The sequence below is a fragment of the Dendropsophus ebraccatus genome, chromosome 13, assembly GCF_027789765.1.
Source record: "Dendropsophus ebraccatus isolate aDenEbr1 chromosome 13, aDenEbr1.pat, whole genome shotgun sequence".
In the NCBI taxonomy this organism is placed as follows: domain Eukaryota; kingdom Metazoa; phylum Chordata; class Amphibia; order Anura; family Hylidae; genus Dendropsophus; species Dendropsophus ebraccatus.
Window position 1 is genome coordinate 57,718,830 of NC_091466.1, and position 20,581 is coordinate 57,739,410.

Sequence of the window (20,581 nt, forward strand, 5' to 3'; positions counted from 1 at the left end):
GTCCCTGCTCGGGAAGGCTGCACGCACTGTCTTACTGCCTGTAATCTCCCTTTAAGTAGTCTCTGCTTGCGTCACACAGACAGGTCCCTGGACAGAAGCCAGAGACAGCCAGTGGGATTCTGCTAAATGTTATTATAGCAGAGAAAAAAAAAAAAGAGAAGCGAGAGGAGGAGGAAAGGGTGTAATGCAGAGATAACAGATTAATTTGTGATCAAGTGATTCTGTTTAATCTTTCCCCCAGACTGCAAATCCTAAAACAAGAAGAGCAGACAGGGAGCTGATGTAAAGTGTGAGCATGGATTATACGGAGAGTGGAAGTATGTGCGGGGAGGGTAGCAGGTGAACAATTGCTGTTAACCCCTTTTTATGCTTCTAGCTCACGATAGTCAGCATCAGCTTTGCGATTTATTTCCGGTAAAGATGGTCACATCCACGTTGTAATGAATGAAACTGCATACTTCGGATTGCCTTGGAACCTGTTCCAGACTAGGGCAGATTTACAGAACCTGTGTAATACTCAGACAGTGTGAACTTAGACTGAGCAGTCTCCAAAATGTTCTTAGTGGCTCATGCTATGATAAATGTGATCCATCTTTGGACTCTTTCTTACTTTTATTTTTTTAAACTAATTATAGGTAGAGATTAGCGAACTTACAAAAAGTTTAGCCAAACGCGATCCAGATCGCTTTGACTGTTGATTGCTTTAGGGTACTATTACACAAAGCAATTTTTTTTTGACAATCAACGATCTCAAATGACCACTATGGAGAATGACCTGAGATAGTTCACCCAATTACATGGAACGATGATCGGTACTTATGATCGTTATTGCGTTCGCCCTGTCGACGCCACTAGGTTCGCCGCTACTGTGAATGACCAAACAACGTCTTATTACATGCGAACGATTTGCGAATGATCAATGATAAAAATAGGTCCAATTCTAATAAACGACCAACGATTTCTCGTTGGTCGTTTGGTTCTTGTCTGCTATTACACTAAACGATTTAACGATTTTTCGAACGATAATCATTCCGTGTAATATCACCCTTGGACCATGTTCACATGGTGTAAGAGCCCGGCCAGGTCACGGAGCAGCCGGTCTGCAGTACCGACTGGATGATCTTTCACGCCGCAGAGTTCTGATGCGGGCGCATCCATGCACACAGCACAGCCACAGCTGCTCGCTTCATTGTGTGCACTAACATAGTTTTCTATGGCCGCTATATACTTAATAGTGGCCGCTGAAAACTGACATGTCAGTTCTTTGCGGTGCCGCGAGGGATCCCAGCCGGAGCGTATGCTATGTGTATACGCTCCAGCCGGGATCCCATAGAAGGCTGGGCAAAGTATCTTTTCGTAAAAAGTACGGCCGTTGTTGCAATCGTCACGAAAAGATACGTTGTGTGAACATAGCCTTGGTCTGCAGCCTAGAAAAGTCCAGGATAAGAGTCATATGCCACCTAGGGCTGGATTGATCTTTTCAAAGCAGCGTAAGGGCGCAATTACACGGATGCCAAACACCTATAGGGTTAATAAACCCTATTTATTGTGGTTTCAAGCATACATGCCCCTTTAATAAAGTTCAAAACTAAACCAGTCCATAAAGAATAGTTTTTGAAAATTTTCACAGAATTTTACTTGTACGTTTTTCAATTAAAGAATTTACATAATATAAATCAACAAAGTAAATAAAATTGTAAACATGTATATAGAGCAGTGGAGCCACGGCACTATCCCCCCACCGCACAGCAGTCAAATGGATGCGGCTCACCTGGACACAGTCAGTAGATTGAGCGGTGCTCAGCATGCAATGGAAAATAGACGTCACCATATGCCAAGATAAGAATACACACGATGCGGCACTCGCTCCAGTTTCCACTTGCTTTATTTAGCCATAGACATGACAATGATGCACCAATGGTGCATCGTTGTCATGTCTATGGCTAAATAAAGCAAGTGAAAACTGGAGCGAGTGCCGCATCGTGTGTATTCTTATCTTGGCGTAAATAAAATTGTAATATCATGCTATCTGGTTAAATATGAATTTTTTTTATTTGCTCATTTGTCGACTAATCGCTGGACTTATTAAATAAGGCAATAGCTGGCCAATATCATTTTGCAATTGTAGTATTGCTATTAGTCAAAATTCATTTAGATGCCACAGTAAGACCTAAAAAGTCTGATGCTGTAGGTTGAATTCCTGATCCGGGGACATTTAAGGACACTGCACATGCTCTCTTATATAAGGGACACTTTGGGCATATTATTTTATATATTGCTGGGGTTGCATAAAAAATAATTAACAACCTATTCTCACCTACCACACTGCCCCAGGGTCAGGGTGGTCCTGTCACGTCTTTGGGTCCCCTGCTAAACACTCTGGCCGCTACTTCCAAAATAGACTCATCTTGGCAGTGACAGCTCGCTCAGCCAATCACTGACTGAAGCAGGACAGTGCCATGGCCACTGCTGAGATGAGTCTTGGAAGTAGCAGCCAGAGCGTTCAGCAGGGGACCCAAAGATTAAGTTAGAATATACTGTTCAATGTTTTCTATGCTGCACCAGCAATATAAAAAAAATTATCATTTGGCTTTTGACTTTTTCACTACACTATGCCTGGGCACTAAGCTTTCTAAATCTCTGCAAGTGTGAAGGTGCGATTACTGATTGCTGTATTTTAGATACAACTGTTTCTTGACTTTGTTCTAATCTCCCCCTAGCCGGAGCATACTTTATCTGCTCCAGCTTGCTTTGGGGGTTCCTGGCTGGACGTCCCGCTCAGCCAATCAGTGCGCTGCCCCGCCACAGCCACTGATTGGCTGAGCAGGACGTTCAGGACGCAATTCACAGACCAGAACCCTGCTACATCTGCGGCAAAGCAGTCTGGGTGCCGTTAGCCGGAGTAGCTTTGATGGTGTTGAGGCTGCAAGGTGGGCAAGGGGCACTTGTCACGGTAGCCTGGAGTGGTGTTGGTACCCACTCCCGGCCAGACAGGCACTGCTTCCGCAGATTTGGATAATTCAAGTGTAACAGCAAAGTAGAGGAGCGTCTTGAGGGCCCTGTCCAATGTAGCTGTGTACTCTGCCAGGATAGCGTAGTTGAGAGAAGAAGAAACTCGTACTCACATTTCTGACCGCCTAATGCCCTACAGTGTCGGGATACCCGTCCTATAAGCGTAGTACGAGGCCCCAGGTCCCTGCACTGGGTTGAGCAGACTTCCTGAATCCTTTCAGAAGAGCCGTGCGTTACAGCAGGATATGTAGACAAATGGCAGCTTTGTCCTGCTGGGGTCAGTACCATACTCAGGTATACTGCCCTGTGTAAGTGTTGAGTGTATCAACAAGGTGATCCTCAGAGGACGTCCTTTTCCTCCTGAGGGGTCTAGCACTGTATATTAGCGGTGGTTATTTGCTCAAGAATAGAGAAAAGTCTCTTGGTTCCCGACAAGGGTCCTGGCCTAAGCCAGGCCCTGACTTTCCTGCAGCAGGAACTGTCTCTGTGTTGCTTTCTCTCTTACATAGCTAACTACAGACCCCCCCACCTGGAAATAACCTCCTTTTATAGGGGCAACTAAACCTCCTAGTGATTGGTGGGGTGGGGTGTGCAAAAAAGAAACAGAAGAGGATAGTACAGAAAAAGGTGGGAAACAGGCCTGCACCTGTGACTGGACATAAGAATAACATGTCACACAAAATAGTTGTCCCAGTGCATTCCTTCAGCTGTGCATAGAGAAATACAGACTATATCCCACTGTGTGAACCTGATACTTTGCACAGGTGCAATAAAAAGTTAGTGGTACACCTGTGCTGGGACACTAAATATCATTCAGAGGCGGGGTTACAGCACAGAGGGGAGTGATTACAGCCTGGGAGCCAGGACTAGTTGAGGGACAGATGCCGCCCACATGACTAGTTAGCACGAATTTACATACAGCGTGGGGAGGAATAAAATAACATTTTCGGGGAGACGGAGGCAACGATAAAAGAGCAGTTTATATGGTAGGGAACGCTGCAGCATTCTTCATACTATCATTATTGTAACAGGGAACCCTAAATCATCATGATTTGTGTATGCAAATGTACTGCAGCATGCATCTTTTTCCAGCTGTCAATCAAATCCTAATTAGTCACTTCATTAGAGTCAGAAAGGGGGGCATTTATCAAGACTGGTGTATGAATAAAGCCCGCCCTCAGTTTCCCGGACTGATTTACTATAAGGCGCACACCTCTTCGTAAATTCCGCCAGCCCCAAAATACTCCTTCTTGGGAGCAGGTGTAAACTAGCAATGTTAGACACTACTAAGGGATGTATCTGTGCAAAATCCATTAGTCCATTACTGCATCAGAGGTTTTCAGAACCAAATAGCAGAGCTTCATTAAGAGTTAGACTTTCAGATACTGGTAAAGAAATAGCCCCAGGTAGACATTAAACATAAGTAAAAAAAAACAAAACAAAAAACACACAACAAGATCACTGCTAGACCCCTTTGTTCTTGAAGAGATAAGCAGCAGTCACACCTATCTGGCAACAGCTTACCCCTAACCTCCACATAGAGAATACAGGAATGCTTGGCTGTGCAACTGGTATGTGTATACCGATGCAGCTGACACTGGAAGTTCGGGTTGCAGTGGAAACGTCCCACACATCAGCGAGTTCTAGCCTTAAGCCCTATTACAACCTAAGCCAATGCCTGGGATGTTTCCCTGTGGACCCTTCTGTGGTTGAGGAACAAATCCTAGGAGAAGTGCTGAAGCATGCCTCCTCCTAGAAGAAAAGTTCTTGTTAGGACAGTGTACAGTAGTTTTGGTGATTGTCTGGTCTAGTAATTACTAGACCCCTCTTGTAAAGTCACAGATGGCTTTGTGGCTGGATGACATGTATATCCCTTTGTGGATCCTTACAACCTTTTATAACTGGGGATCTGCACATTTGTAGGTAAGGGTCCTATTACACAGAGTATTTTTTAATGATTAACGACTAACGATAAACAATTGCAAACAAAATTTTTATGGTTAACCTGAAATCGGTCACTATATTATACAGAATGATGGTCGTTAGATATGAAAGTTACTACGATCGTTATTGCCATCGTTACTATGATCGTTACTAGGAACCTTGTGATCCCAGCAAAACAATGGACAATGTGCAATTACACTGAACGATTAGTGAACAAATGCAGAACTTGAGCGTACGCACTTGGAATTACAGCGAACGATTAACGATAATTTTAGGTTCAGATCTAAATCAACGATCAACGGCATATGAGCGATTTTTCGATCGTTGCCTGCAATTACACATAAAGATTATCGTTTTAAATTCGAACGATATAACGATAATTGTCTTGTGTAATAGGGCCAATCAGGAAACAATCAGCACAACTGTGCTGATATGGCAACCAGGTGCATCCTACAAATCTAGGATGTAGGATCTAGCAACTTGTCATCTGGGCGGAGAACTGTCTGTGACTAGTCACGCCTATCTGTCTGTCAGTGCGAGAGACTACTTTTTGCCTGTCAATCATCTTGAACTTGTCGGCAGGGCAAATATAGCCTGGCACTGGTCTCCTGTGCAAATTATCACAGGAACCTTTAATGCTTGTAGTTTAACCCCTTAGATGCTGTGGTCAAATTGTGATTGTGGCATTTAGGTGGTTTCTGGACTTTTGTTACCCCATCAGCACCGGGTAGACGCATTAGCTGGGATGAAGATGAATTTCTATAGCAGCAGGGGGTCTAATGAAGGGGTATGCAATATAGTTGTGCCAACTCTGGCAAGGCTGGTTAGGTCACCTATCTACCGCTTGAAAAAGGCTTCATATAGCCGAAACTTTGTGTACTGGTGTGCTCAATAAAACCACTGGATTTTTCACTGGAAGTGCTCCTTGCTTATCTTGTCACCTATCAACGTTATACTGACAGAAGAATACTTCACACTATAGTACAGTAGTACAGTGTATTATATTAACAATCTAAAGATTGCATTTCAAAGTCCCTTTGTGAAACTAATAAGTAAAAATTTAAGTTTTGGAAAGTATAAAATAAGAAAAAAAATATATATATACATACACACATACATATACATAAATATTTTTAAATCAATTGGGGGCAGAAATTTATACAGATTTATAAATGTGGCTAGTCTAGTTAAAAATCTCAATTCTTCCACTACTTATCAGCTGCTGTATGTTCTGCAGGAAGTATTCTTTCCAGTCTGGCACCGTGCTCTCTGCTGCCACCTCTGTCCATGTCAGGAACAATCCACAGCAGTAGCAAATCCCCATAGAAACCTTTCACGCTTTGGACAATTACAATTACAGAGGTGGCAGCAGAGAGCACTGTGTCAGACTGGAAAGAACACACCACTTCCTGACGGACATACAGCAGCTGATAAGTAGTGGAAGACTTGAGATTTTTAAATAGAAGTAAATTACAAATCTGTATAACTTGACACCAGTTGATTTAAAATCTTTTCTTCCTTTTGGAGTACTCCTTTAAGTGTTGGCAGGAGAGTCCTTGCTCAGCTAATTCCCTCTTCTAACTAGACGATTCTGCATCAGTAACAGGACTTTAAAGATGACTGCCCTCCCAGCATGCACAGCAGACACTCTTGGGTAAAACTTCCTGAAATGTCCCATGGTGCTCTGATCAACATTATGGCCCCAGAGCTGACTTAGGTTGGACTTTATCAACTGGACCTGGATGTAGATTCTTGTGGATATGTGCAATGTTTAACCTGGCCATTGTGGTGTGGGGCCAGTGCTGGAGCATATCACCCAATGTATTATCACAATGGCAGGAGTGAGGCCGCTGGCTTATGTACACTTTCCTGACTGACATGGTGGTAAAAGAAGGGGGGGCACACTGTTAGTGATAATCTCAGTCCTCTGGGGCCCACCTGGTATAGCATTTCTGGTGCGTGGTAGTTGGGGTTCAGAAAGTTTTATATAAGTTTGTAATTTACCTCTATTTAAAAATCTCAAGTCTTCCCATACTTATCAGCTACTGTATGTCATGCAGGAGGTGGTGTATTCTTTTCAGTCTGACACAGTGCTCTCTGCTGGAGACAGGAACTGTCCAGAGCAGGAGAGGTTTTCTAAAGGGATTTGCTACTGCTCTGGTCAGCTCCTGTCATGGACAGAGATGTCGGCAGAGAGCACTGTGTTAGACTAGAAATAATAGGAAATGTTTTATTTTCAGTCTGACACACTGCTCTCTGCTGACATCTCTGGCCATGACAGGAACTCTATCTTAGTTTTCTATGAATCCCCATAGAAAACCTCTCCTGCTCTGGACAGTTCCTGTCTCGGCCAGAGATATCCGCAGAGAGCACGGTGTAAGACTGAAAATAAAACATTTCCTGCAGGGCATACAGAAGCTGATAAGTACTGAAAGACTAGAGATTTTTAAATACAAGGAAATTACAAATCTATACAGCTTTCTGAAACCAGTTAGTTTGTAAGAAAACAGATTTTGGCTGGAGTACCCCTTTAAGGCAGTCAGTGTACATCTACTGTAGAGCAAGTGAAGTGCTGTAGTCCTCTCAGTGAGATGTATTCCCTCTGTTCTGAGATTCTTGAGCTGCTGATCCATCTTTCTTCCATGTCAGTTCGTACCGGAAAGTATCTCCCTCTGTTTATCACTGAACCAGTTACTTTGTTACATACTGTACATTCTTCCGCCAGACCATGCATTCTCTTTCATGCCGCTGTATGTATAGCCAGATGCAGTTCTATGTATAGCCAGGCATCTGGTTGCACTGCTGTGCAGGGAGAACCTGGAAGGGGAGAAAGTGATAAATCAACATGGCAGCCCCTTCATGGTAAGGATCAGTCGGGTTCAAGTGGTTGAAAACTGATGGAACGTATATCTAGCGCCATACCCAAAAACTGATGGAACGTATATCTAGCGCCATACACTTTTTTAATATGAGAATACAGTGGTGCCTTGGATTACGAGCATAATTCGATCCGGGACCGTGCTTGTAATCCAAATCCACTTTTGCACCAAAGCAAATTTTCCCATAAGAAATCATAGAAATGCAGACAATTGGTTCCACCCCAAAAATAATGATTTATTATTCTGAATAACATGTAAAACAGATAAAACAAAGATTCAGAAACAGCAGAATATGTGATATTATAAGTTACTGTCCAGTAATGGAGAGGATGGGAAACACAAGGGCTGACAGAGACTGCAGGGAGCATGAAGGAATGAGCAGGACAGATGAGGGTACATACATGCAGCACTCCCTGTCCGGGAAGAGAGGGGTTACAGCTATGGAGAGATCACCTCTACAGTCCTGTCCCCTGATGCAAGCCCCAGCCTGAGGTGGATCTGGTATGATTTGGAAGGTGAGGGAGACTTCCTGGGTCAGATTACAGTGCTGTAGACCCCGCTATGCAGACCATGCCCCTCCCCCACTCCCCCTCCCACCCAGTACAGGGAGCTCTTAAACCAAAGCAATGCTCTTACACCAAGTCATAATTTTTAAAAGCTGTGAGCTCTTAAACCAAAACGCTCTTAAACCAAGTAACCACTGTACTTCTTTACTGCTAGGATTATATACCTCTTTGGCTTTGCTTTGGGAGATTATAGTTGTATATGTATGTTCAATCATCAGCAATGATTAGAGCTTGTATGTTTTGGACGAGGATAGAAAAAAAAAAAGAAAAAAAGAGTAAAAATGATGATTACATTTTACATGCCCCTATGTCTACAGAACGACTTAGGGGGCAACAGATTGGAAAGAGATTACGTGCCAGTCACGACAAAGGAACCTAAAACAATATTATATCTATACGATTATGGTAAAGGGAGATTTTCTCAAACAGGAATGTACTCCCTCTACTGCCACCTGTTGGTAGCTGCCATGTATGCCACTGCCAAGCATTCAGATAGCACTGGATCAAATTGGTCCTGTATATCTATGGGTATCACCAGAGCCGGCTCCAGGTTTTTGCGGGCCCTTGGGTGACAGAGCCTCAGTAGGCCCCTCCTCCATCCACTATGTACAATCACTTGAAACATCACTAACCTACACATACACACACTTCCTGACTCACACACACATTACTGACTGACACACACATTACTGACTAAAACACACACACACACACACATTAGTGACTGACACACACACATCTAGGCTGGGTTCACACTACGTATATTTCAGTCAGTATTGTGGTCCTCATATTGCAACCAAAACCAGGAGTGGATTAAAAACACAGAAAGGATCTGTTCACACAATGTTGAAATTGAGTGGATGGCCGCCATATAACAGTAAATAACGGCCATTATTTCAATATAACAGCCGTTGTTTTAAAATAACAGCAAATATTTGCCATTAAATGGCGGCCATCCACTCAATTTCAACATTGTGTGAACAGAGCCTTTCTGTGTTTTCAATCCACTCCTTGTTTTGGTTGCAATATGAGGACCACAATACTGACTGAAATATACATAGTGTGAACCCAGCCTAATGACTGAGACACACACATTACTGACTGACAGACACACACACACACACACACACACACATTACTGACTGACACATACATACACACACATTATACCTCCCAACTGTCCTGGATCCGAAGGGACAATCCCGATTTTGGGGTCATGTCCCTCTGTCCCGCGACAGCCCCCCCTTCCCCGCACCTCACTTACATTGGCAGAGCAGGAGACATCGGCTTCCTGCTCTGCCAAAACTCTTGTGGCCAAAGGCGTCATTCTGCCTCCGGCCACAAGAGGCCGCTCTCTCCCCCATAGCTCCGGCCAGGGCTGGATTAACACAGGTCTATGGTGCGCCTCCTATATAGCATCAGTACCTGGCAGTGAGAGCTGGTGCTGGAGGAGGAGCACGGCTGCCGGGGTCCAGGGAGGGGGCAGAGCACATGACCTGCATTACGAGGGAGAGCAGAGCAGTGGTGAGTGCTGCGGGAGGCCTGGGGAGGAGGTGTCTGGGGTTCTGTCAGGTCCCTCAGCAGTACATGGTGCTTCTCCCCCCTCCTTCTCCTGCTCTCAGTGCTCCTGGGCTTGTTCCCCTGATCCTGCTGCTGTAACATACAGGGAGCACAGGGGGCACTGACAGGAGGGGAGTGTGGAGACATGGCAGCCTTATCCCAGCACTGTCTCCAGGCTCTCCTCCTCCTCCTCCTCCTCCTCACAGTCCCGACTGCCAGAGCTGCTGCATAGTGTTACAGCAGAAGCTTCATGTGAGCCTGAATGCAGGGGAGGGGGAGGGGGGATTAACCCATAAGTGCTGTCTGCACAAGTGGAAGAAGACAACTTTTATTGTACATTCCATATTCACTGCACTATATGCAATTTATGTCCCAGTGTAATAGACCCATATTACTGTAAATGTCCTATCTGTCACAAGATTGTGATCTCTTTTTGTTCTGTTTTGTAATGTAGCAGGATGTCACCTCTGCTGGATGTATCAGTAGAAGAAGGCTGGGATATAGTCCACATCAGAGGTGACATACTAGTACATTACACAGCACACGATATCAGCAACAAAACAGAACAAATTGAGATCACAATCCTGTGACCAATAGGATATTTTAGGCTCCGTTCACATGGAGTAAAACTGGCGTTCCTCAGCGCGGAGAGAGGAGGCGCGCAAGCCTACCATAGACTGTCAGTATGACAATGAGGATGGTGGAATTCTGCCAGTTTTACGCTGTGTGAATGGAGCCTTACGTATAAGTCTATTATAATGCATGAAATGAAGGCTTGAAAAATGTAAAAGATAGGAGAGATAGATAGATAAATGGATGAACCAGCAACTCTCCGTTCTTATGAAGTTCAAAAAGCATGCTTGAAAAAGACCGCGAAAGGGGGTTGAAACATCTCACATTTGGCATGGAATATATTCACGTTTTTGAACTTCATAAGAACAGAGTGTTGCTGGTTCATCCATTTATATATTACTGTGGACCCGAGTCTAAGGTCTTACCCGCTGGCATAACCTACAATTTGAAGTAGTGCTGCTCTCATCCTCAAGTAGATAGATAGATAGATGGATAGATAGATAGATCCAAAAGTCCAAACAAATGTGAACGTTTATTTACACACCATGGGAGGGGGGTTGCTACTACCAGGGGACAGAGTTTTACCTACTATATGGGGAAGGACAGAGGGGTCTTACTACTATATGAGGGCACAGAGGTTGCTTATTACTATTTGAGGGCACAGAGGTGGTGTATCTACTATATGAGGACACAGAGGTGGCTTATCTACTATTTGAGGGAACAGAGGGGCCTAAGTACTATTTGAGGGTCCACAGTAGGCCTAAACCCTACAGGGTGGCATAGAGTGAGCACTGTTACAGTGCAGAGCAATATAGAAGGGGAGTTTGTATAGATGGTGCAAAAGCAAAAAGCCTAAAATATTTGTCTGGCAGATTCTTCAGGGACGAGGTATTGCCAGGAGTTGTTTTCATGATGGACTGTACCAGATGGAGAAGAAGAGAAAAAGTGATCAATTCCGATCAGAGAAGACGCCCCCTGTGAGTCACTGAATGTAGCTGTACTGTAATCATGTAGATGGTGTGCAGAGCCTGTGCACCATTTGTATCTACCTCCATATGGGTCAGTGTAGTGGAGATACTGGTCTTTGTATAGTGGATGTTATGTAGTAATAGTATGGGGGTATAAGTCACTATGTGGTGAAGATGTGCTGATAATATTTGTTTTTTATATAATGGTAATAAGTGACGTGGAGATGATGGTGTGGCTATGGGGGCGTGGTTATGGGGAAGGCGTGGCTATAGGGGGCGTGGTGCATTGCCGTGACTGTCCCTCTTTCCTCTCAGCAAAAGTTGGGAGGTATGACACACATTACTGACTGACACACACACACATACACACAGCACTTACAGCTCAGTCTGTTCCCTCTTCCTCTCTGCCTGTCCGATCTTCACACTGTAGTATTGAGGACCTGCAGGTCATGTGATCAGGTCCTTCATCCCCCCCTCTCTTTGCAGGAAGCTATCAGGTCCTGCTCTTTCTCTGTTTTCTGATGTTCAGCACTCATTCTGCACTACAGTGAGGGGGCTAAACATCAGAACACCGAGCCCCTCTCCCTCTCAAGGCCCCTGGAGGCGCTGGGGCCCTGGCACTTGCCCGGGTATGACCTGTGCTGACACCAGCCCTGGGTATCACAATGGGCTGCACATCTGTGGCCAATTAGTAAAATGAACAGCCGATCCCTGTGCCTGTTCACCTGTGCTCAGCATGAGTGGTGTACAGTCACAGGAAGACTAGTGATGAGCAAGGACTAATGTACACAGTGTTCAGCTAAGCATAGCTGCCCATTCACTTTATCGATCAGTGGGGGTCTCAACACCCAATGAGATAGTAATAAATCAGCATGGCAGCCCATTCCTATGGATCCAAATGTCTAACCTTCTGACATGTATTTGTTAATAAATATAGTTTTTGTTATCTTTGCATAAGGTTTCCATATTCCATAAGGAGAAACAGAAGGCTTCAGGCTAATAATTGGTTGGGGTCCGAGCAGCGAGGCCTCCAGCAGTCAGACATTTATCACCCACCCTGTCAATAGCAATGATGAATGTCCATTATTGGACAACCCCTTTAATTAGTGATTTATCTCACTATAGACGTTGTGCTACAAGCCGGGATGAACCTTTAACATAACACATATGGTTATATCTGTTGCTGCAAGTAATTAGTCAGATTTTTTTTTTTATCCCAGTAATAATCATTTATGTGGTTGCTACCAGGCGGTTTTGCAAGTCCGAGGAGGTGTCAAAGCATCAGAATACTAAAGACAACAGCTATACCTTGTAAGTGGAGGCCAGTAGCTTAAAAGGGAACTCTAGATAGGGAAAACTTTTTACTATTAAAAATACATTAAAAGTTATATAGATGTTTCTATATAATGTACTTATTACTATATCTGTGCAGTTCTGCCACCCTGGTAGCTGATTGACATCAAGGAAGTAAAGAAAAATGGCCTCTGTGCCAATCCATGTTGTCTCCTGCTCCCACTGCTCTCCCACCCTAAGAAACAAATCTTTCATGGCTCTGTCTCACATTGTGTGTGTTTGCTGAGCACAGGCTGATGATGCAGACAGGGGGCAGGGCGGGATGTCACAGGAGGCTTGGCTGGATCCCCCAATCCCCTGAGTGATTCACCATCTCTGACCAGCCCCTCCAGCCTACACCTGAGCAGGCATGGAGTGACAAAAGCAGCTGCTGCAACTTCACTGATTGTGCAAAAGTCTGCAGTGAAATTAGGGCTATATTCATACTAGGGATGTCACGATACCAGAATTTTGAGTTCTATACCAATACCAACTGTTTTATTTTGATACTCAATACCATTTCGATACTTAGCGTATAACCCGCCCATAATAATTCTTTAAAGTGCCCCACCCCCACTCCCCCGACTGCATATACAATGTTCACCATGTAATATACCTCACATGTCATCTATATTCTTCAGGTCGGTACTATTACAAAGGTACAATATATGTTCCTTTTAATTTACAACTTACACGCATTACATGCATTTACACAGGCTATGATGCCAATATTTCCCCCTTTTTTGTTTTTATTATAGTAGTTGGGGGTAGAAGTAGTATGGCTGACTCACAGCATAGTATGTTGGGGGTAGTAGTTGTATGGCTGACACACCATATAGTATGTTGAGGGTAGTAGTTGTATGGCTGACACACAGTTTAGTATGTTAGGGGTAGTAGTTGTATGGCTGACACACCATATAGTATGTTGAGGGTAGTAGTTGTATGGCTAACACACAGTATAGTATGTTAGGGGTAGTAGTTGTATGGCTGACACACCATATAGTATGTTGAGGGTAGTAGTTGTATGGCTAACACACAGTATAGTATGTTAGGGGTAGTAGTTGTATGGCTGACACACCATATAGTATGTTGAGGGTAGTAGTAGTAAGGCTGACACAGTATAGTATGTTAGGGGTAGTAGTTGTATGGCTGACACAGTATAGTATGTTGGGGGTATTTGTTGTATGGCTGACACATAGCACTGGTATAGTATGTTGGGGGTAGTAGTATGGCAGATGCACAATATAGTATGTTGGGGGTATTTGATCTATGGCTGACACATAACACTAGTATAGTATATTGGGGGTAGTAGTTGTATGGCTGACACAGCACTAGTATAGTATGTTAGGGGTAGTAGTTGTATTGCTGACACAGTATAGTATGTTGGGGGTAATAGTTGTATGGCTGACACAGTATAGTATGTTGGGGGTATTTGTTGTATGGCTGACACATAGCACTAGTATAGTATATTGGGGGTAGTAGTTGTATGGCTGACACATAGCACTAGTATAGTATGTTAGGGGTAGTAGTTGTATGGCTGACACAGTATAGTATGTTGGGGGTATTTGTTGTATGGCTGACACATAGCACTAGTATAGTATGGCAGATGCACAGTATAGTATGTTAGGGGAATTTGCTCTATGGCTGACACATAACACTAGTATAGTATGTTGGGAGTAATAGTATGGCAGATGCACAGTATAATATATTGGGGATAGTAGTTGTATGGCTGACACACAGCTATACAACTACTACCCCCAACATACTATACTAGTGTTATGTGTCAGCTATACAACTACTACCCCCAACATACTATACTAGTGCTGACCCATAGCACTAGTATAGTATGTTGGGGATAGTAATAGCTGTAGTGGAGCAGAACCTTCACATCCTGGCTCAGCCTCTTCTGCTCCATGCTGCTCGGTCCCGGCGTCACTCCCCCTCCCTTCCCCCTTTACTGTGACTCCCGGCCCCCGCACACAAGCCGCAGCCTCCTTACTACTTGCTTCTTGTCACTGTACATCGCCTGCTGTGTACGGAGCGGCTCGGATGCTGCTGACACTTTTGACAGCGCTATTTAACTGTGTAGATGCCGCTGTCAAGTGTCAGCAGCAGCCGAGCCGCTCCGTACACAGCAGGCGATGTACAGTGACGAGAAGCAAGTAGTGAGGAGACTGCGGCTTGTGTGCGGGGGCCGGGAGTCCCATCGGAACACAGCCCAGTATGAATTCCGCCCCATGGTGACAGCGGCATGCAGCCCTATCCGGGCGGAAAGGAGAGGTCGGCCAGTGGGTAGTGAGTTAACCCCCGACCGTGTCACATGGATTGTGGCACGCTGAACCACTCTGACCTACTTTGCAGCTCCCCGCTCCTGTTCACAGACCGGGCAGCAGAAGCTGGTGAGCTGGGGGAACGACGACACCCGGGACCGGGCAGCACGAAGCAAGAGCTGGTGAGCCGGGCGGGCAGCACACAGAACATGGCCGGCGCTCAGCTAGCTGCCGGCCGTGTTCTCTGCACTATACTTTATGTTAAGCTGCGCTATTGCGCAGCTTAATATAAAGTATCGATACCAGGGAATCCTGGTACCGAACCGTTTTTTTGCCCTGAATATCGATAGTAGTATCGATATTTTGGTGCATCGTGCAACACTAATTCATACATGTTGGAGTTTCATTGCAGTACTGCAGCGTCTTTACAAAAATCATGCAGTAACACAGTGAAATTATACTAAATGGCACAGAGGATCAGAGCCGCCACTGCCAATCCCACCTGGACAAAATATGAGGCATAATCAGTATATCCCATGTAACATGATATCAAGAACATATAGCTCTGCCAGCTCCTTATGTCAACAGCTGTGAACACTCCCTACTTATGGATTCCAGTTGCATGAACCCAACTATCCTCTAAATGATTTAATCCTAAGAATACATGTCAGTAGTGGCACTCACCAGCTTAGTTCAAACACTTTATTCAAAGCAGGTAACAGACAAAATACAGTGCAATCCAAGGAAGAGAGGCTCTTTTCCTTGGATCGCACTGTATTTTGTCTGTTACCTGCCACGAATAAAGCGTTTGGATTAAGCTGGTGAGTGCCGCTACTGACATCTATTCTTTGGATTGATCGCATGTGACTTCAGCAGAGTACCCCCATGATGTGATGAACTGTTGGTTCTTATTGCTAAGCCCATGTTTGCATTAGAAAGACTGGAGTGCCTGCATGTATATACTATTGTTGGCGTCATCGTCCAAATGAATGTCAACAGGCTTTTTATTATAGCTAAGTGGTTTTTGCATATGGAGCGGGTTCAGGAGCAATCTAATGGATGCATGTAGATGTCCCCTAGGAGATATTTAAAAGTATAAAAGATAAAGTAATCTGCTGATTTAAAAGTTCAAATCACCCCTTTTTCCATTTTTATCATGTACAGTATATCATGTAACTACAAATCAGCAATGTTGGCATTTGATATTTGTATTCATTGGCACAATTGACAGCATGGGATCAATAACATTTTATTTTCCCCTTCATGACACAGCGAATTTTCATTTTTGTGGTTAAACATTTTCCTTCTCACCTTTTTACCACAATGACAACCTTCACTTTTCCATAAAATACACAGCAAAAAAAAAGAAAAAACAAAAACAATGCAGTTTTCCAAATTTAAGATTCTCTTATTAATTAATTTTTTTTTTGTTTACACATTTTTAGTCCACACAGTGGACATTTATAAGCGATCATTCATATGCTTATATAGATCAAGGCAATACTTATGTATTAGCTCTCTAGTAGGATAGATTATGGCAGGTTGTACTAGCAGACTTGCCATGGCAGTTATGGAGACCTAAGACCTTATTGTGCAGTAGGGCAAATTCCCAAACATCCAGCCAATGTCACTTGGAACTATCTTCAATGCAAAGAAGAACAAGGTGTCTCAAAAAATGAAGAGACAAAAGGATTTGAGCAGCAACATATACAGAAGATTTAGGTTACTTTTCCAAGATGTCTTCCTGCTGAGTTCCTTCAAAAACTGTGAGAAACCTAGAGGAACTGGTGCTGTTGGTCAAACCAACTAATCTGATTTAAAGTTCTCTTCTATTCATTCACTTTGCATTTTGTTTCTTGATGCAAATAAGCTATTAACCCTTCTATTTCTGACAGTATTCTTATATATTTTTTCCACACCTGTCTAAAACTTTTCTACAGTACTGTATTTTTAATTTTTTTTTCTTTTTTTTTTTAGTTTTGAGTGTCAAAATTTGCGTGTCAAAATCTATAAAATATCTGACCTAGACTGATACCTTTTTGCAGCCATCTTAGTATCACAGAGAACATTACAGTAAAAGGTGACACAGAATCCACCATTCACAATAGGTGAGGGTCACAGTTTATATCCACTTTCTTCCTCTAAAATTACCTCTGTAGAGGTTACAGACAGGGCCGTATTAACAGCTGCTGCTGCCCTAGGCACTAAACCTGAAGACGCCCCCATCTTGGGGAGCGTGGTTTCGGAATCGCGTTTTTCAGGGTTTTTAACTACTACTGACACCGACTGAGATGCAATGTGTCAGGGCCGCTCAGCCACTCAGTGAAGGAGGCAGGATTCGTGTGAAGTCCGCTCGGATCCCGCCTCTTTCACTGAGTGGCTGAGCGGCCCTGATACGTAGCGTCTCGGGCGACGTCAGACACCCGGAAGTGGCCGGGAACCAGGGACCGGAGCGCCGCGATGAGTGAGCCGCCGCTGGAGATGAGTGGTCCCCCCAAAAAAGTGCCCCCACACTGGACAACCCCTTTAACAGTGTAAGTGGTAATGTAGCAGTACCAAAGGTTTGCCACTAGATGTCGTTGTTATAAGTGTTTGTATTTAGATATTGCACAGCTGTAGTAACCAAAGGATTATTGTTTGCTTATGTACCACATGGATATGTACACAAATGAGAGTTCTTTCTTCTCTTAACTTATCATCTCAATTCTCTACACACACCCCTCACCCACTCACAGCACAGTTTACACATGCTGTAGGAAGGAAGTCACATGGGTAGAGGAAGTGTGGGATCTTTTGTCTTAGACTCTGTAGAGGTAGGAGAATCTCAACAGTTTCTCATCAAGCAGCTCTACTTCACACTATGCAGTGTTAAGTCACTACTAGAGAGGACAAGTCAGGGATCATCCTAACCCACGCCGTGGACAAAGAGGAGCACGGTGCAGGACAGTATTCACAACGAAGTAAAGGAACTGATCCGGATAGAGCAAAGTTGCAAGAAACCTATGCACTCTATCTCGCAGCACGGGTGTGATCACAGAACTCACTCTGCTCATCCCGGTAACAAGGTCTAGGGCTTGTGTCACCCTCTAGGACGGGTCACCTGACATTAGTTAGGTGGTGCAAAGACCAAAGAGTCAAAACACGGGCACAAGTATTCTTTCTACTTTCAAGTATTCTACTTATTCTACCTCTGAAGTTCTGGCAGAGCACAGTACTACTTGGGTTGGGACTCTCGACATTCTCCTCTCCTCTCTTCTGATCCTCTTTCCACGTCTCATCAAACAACTCAGTCAGCATGGCTGTATCATTCCTTCTACTCTCAGTACAGATCTGGACTCTAAAGTATTAAGTAACTTATCAAGACTAAACTATTCTGTATTCTCCTGTATCAAGTTATCCTTGGGTTATCTCCCCTTTCTGTGGGTGGCAGTGCCAATAGTCGGGGCGGGCCACTACTCCACTCCAGACCACCGTGACAATTGCCCAAGGGACCCTGAAACAGCCTGGCAGGCCACTGTCCACAGGGGAAAAAGGTATAGCCAGCTCCAAATAAAAGCAGGTGTGCCACCATACCTGTGTGCCTAACCGGCACTGGTGTCACGACAGACTACCACAGGGCAGAGCTATACCTCAGCCAACCACTACAGTGGAGTTGTGCTGTTCCAGCTAACCTGTGAAGAGCCATCTGTCTTTGCTCACCAGCAGGGCAGTTACACCACTGTAAACGAACGTCACACTATGATATGTAGTTTCTATCCGTAGCTTGTTTGCATACATGAAACTTTTTGATTACTTTTTATTAAAAAAAATTCTGGATGTTATGTGAGGTAAAAGTGCAGTTCCCCCCCCCCTACGACATTTACTGTGCGAGTACTGTGTACTGTGATAATTTATTAAATCAGGTGATTCCACATGTGGAATGTGTTTTTTTTTTTTACATTTATTTATAAAATGGGAAAAGGAGGGCAATTTAAACTTTTAATATGAGAAGGGTTTTTTTTTTTATCAAAAACTTTTTTTTTTTTACATTAATTTGTAGTCCCCCCAGGGAGACTCTTTGCCCATAGGGATCAATACACTACCTATATACTACATTGATCTATGTAATCTGGGCTCGATTGCATCAGGCTTTTAAAGACAGCCTGAAGCAATAAGTGAGTCAGGAACAGCCTGGTCAGTATGTATAACAGATCACCACCCCACCCCTGCGATCACACTGCAGGGGGGCGATCCTGCCATTGAACCACCACTGATGAGTTTTTATTGTCATTTAAATGCTGCTTACAGTTTTGACAGCGACATTTAAATGGGTATACCCCTTGTTAAGTCCAGTCCATCAGCTGGGTTGTGGTGTGTCAGCTCCGGAGATCCTGTAGCCCGGCGGGGGTCCCAAAGCCTGTCCCAGCGCTCACCGCGGGCACGGGGAGAGGTAAGTTAGTACCTGTTGTCAACTTCCTTCTGCTGGATTTTATAATCCGCTGGACTTATCCTTTTATAATAATTATATGATAAGCATAAAAACTAGGAATGGTCTGAACCTGCCGAGGTTCGGGTTCGTACGAACCTGAACTCTCGGCAATGATTCCCGCTGTCTGCCCGCTCCGTGGAGAGGGTGGATACAGCCGGAGGACCACCTGGAAAACTGGGATACAGGCTATGGCTAAAAACATCAACTTTTTAAGCACAATTGCACAGAAAAGTTGATAGACTGCAGGTTTGGAATGCATCGATTTTTGTTAAAGTGATACTCTGGAGAAAAAAATATTTCTAAATCAACTAGTACCAGAAAGTTTTGTAAAAAAAAAAAAAACACTGAAGCAATCCAGTACTTTTCTATTGCTGTATGTCCTGCAGGCAGTAGAGTTTTCTTTGCAGCTCTGTGCTGTCCACTCTGTCAAAAACAGGAACTGTCTAGAGAAGGAGTTGTGGGGATTCGCTACTGCTCTGAACAGTTCCTGACCAGACAGACAGAGGTGGCAGCAGAGAGCACCGTGTCAGACTGTAAAGAATACACCACTTCCTGCAGGTCATACCGCAGCTGATAAGTCCTGGAAGACAAGAGATTTGTAAATTACAAATCTTTATGAAACTTTCTGGTACCAGTTGGTCCCCTCTCTCTCTCTTTTTCCTTTAACTCTTTACAGAGGGTTGGCTCATTGTTCCTAGACGCTATGTCATGTCAGAAACTAGGAGCTCTTCCCACTCCCTACGCTCCTGTTATTTAAAGGTTACACAGTATCACGCCCCGCACTGGTAATCAGCCAATGATTGATGCCCTAAGCCGCCATTAGCAGGAACAAACCGCAATAATCAGCCAATGATGGATGCCCCAAGCCAACCATAATAGAGAGGTTTTACATTAGAAAGATAAATGATGGCTATATGGATTGATTCGATTTGAACAGATTGTTGTTATGTTGGAGCTAAAGATAATCTCCTTACCCATAGTATACTTAAAGGGTTAAATTTGGTGTGTG

At 44.0% G+C, this 20,581-nt stretch overlaps 1 long non-coding RNA gene across 1 annotated transcript in view; it reads left to right on the top strand.

Annotated features, from left to right (window-relative positions):
- Positions 1–9,835: 9,835 nt before the first annotated feature.
- The window catches only part of LOC138771403 (uncharacterized), a 106,541-nt gene continuing 95,795 nt past the window's right edge, over positions 9,836–20,581 (top strand). The window contains exons 1-2 of the long non-coding RNA XR_011359610.1: positions 9,836–9,925; positions 11,407–11,511. This is a non-coding gene — a long non-coding RNA (uncharacterized lncRNA). The remainder of the gene's footprint in view (positions 9,926–11,406; positions 11,512–20,581) is intronic.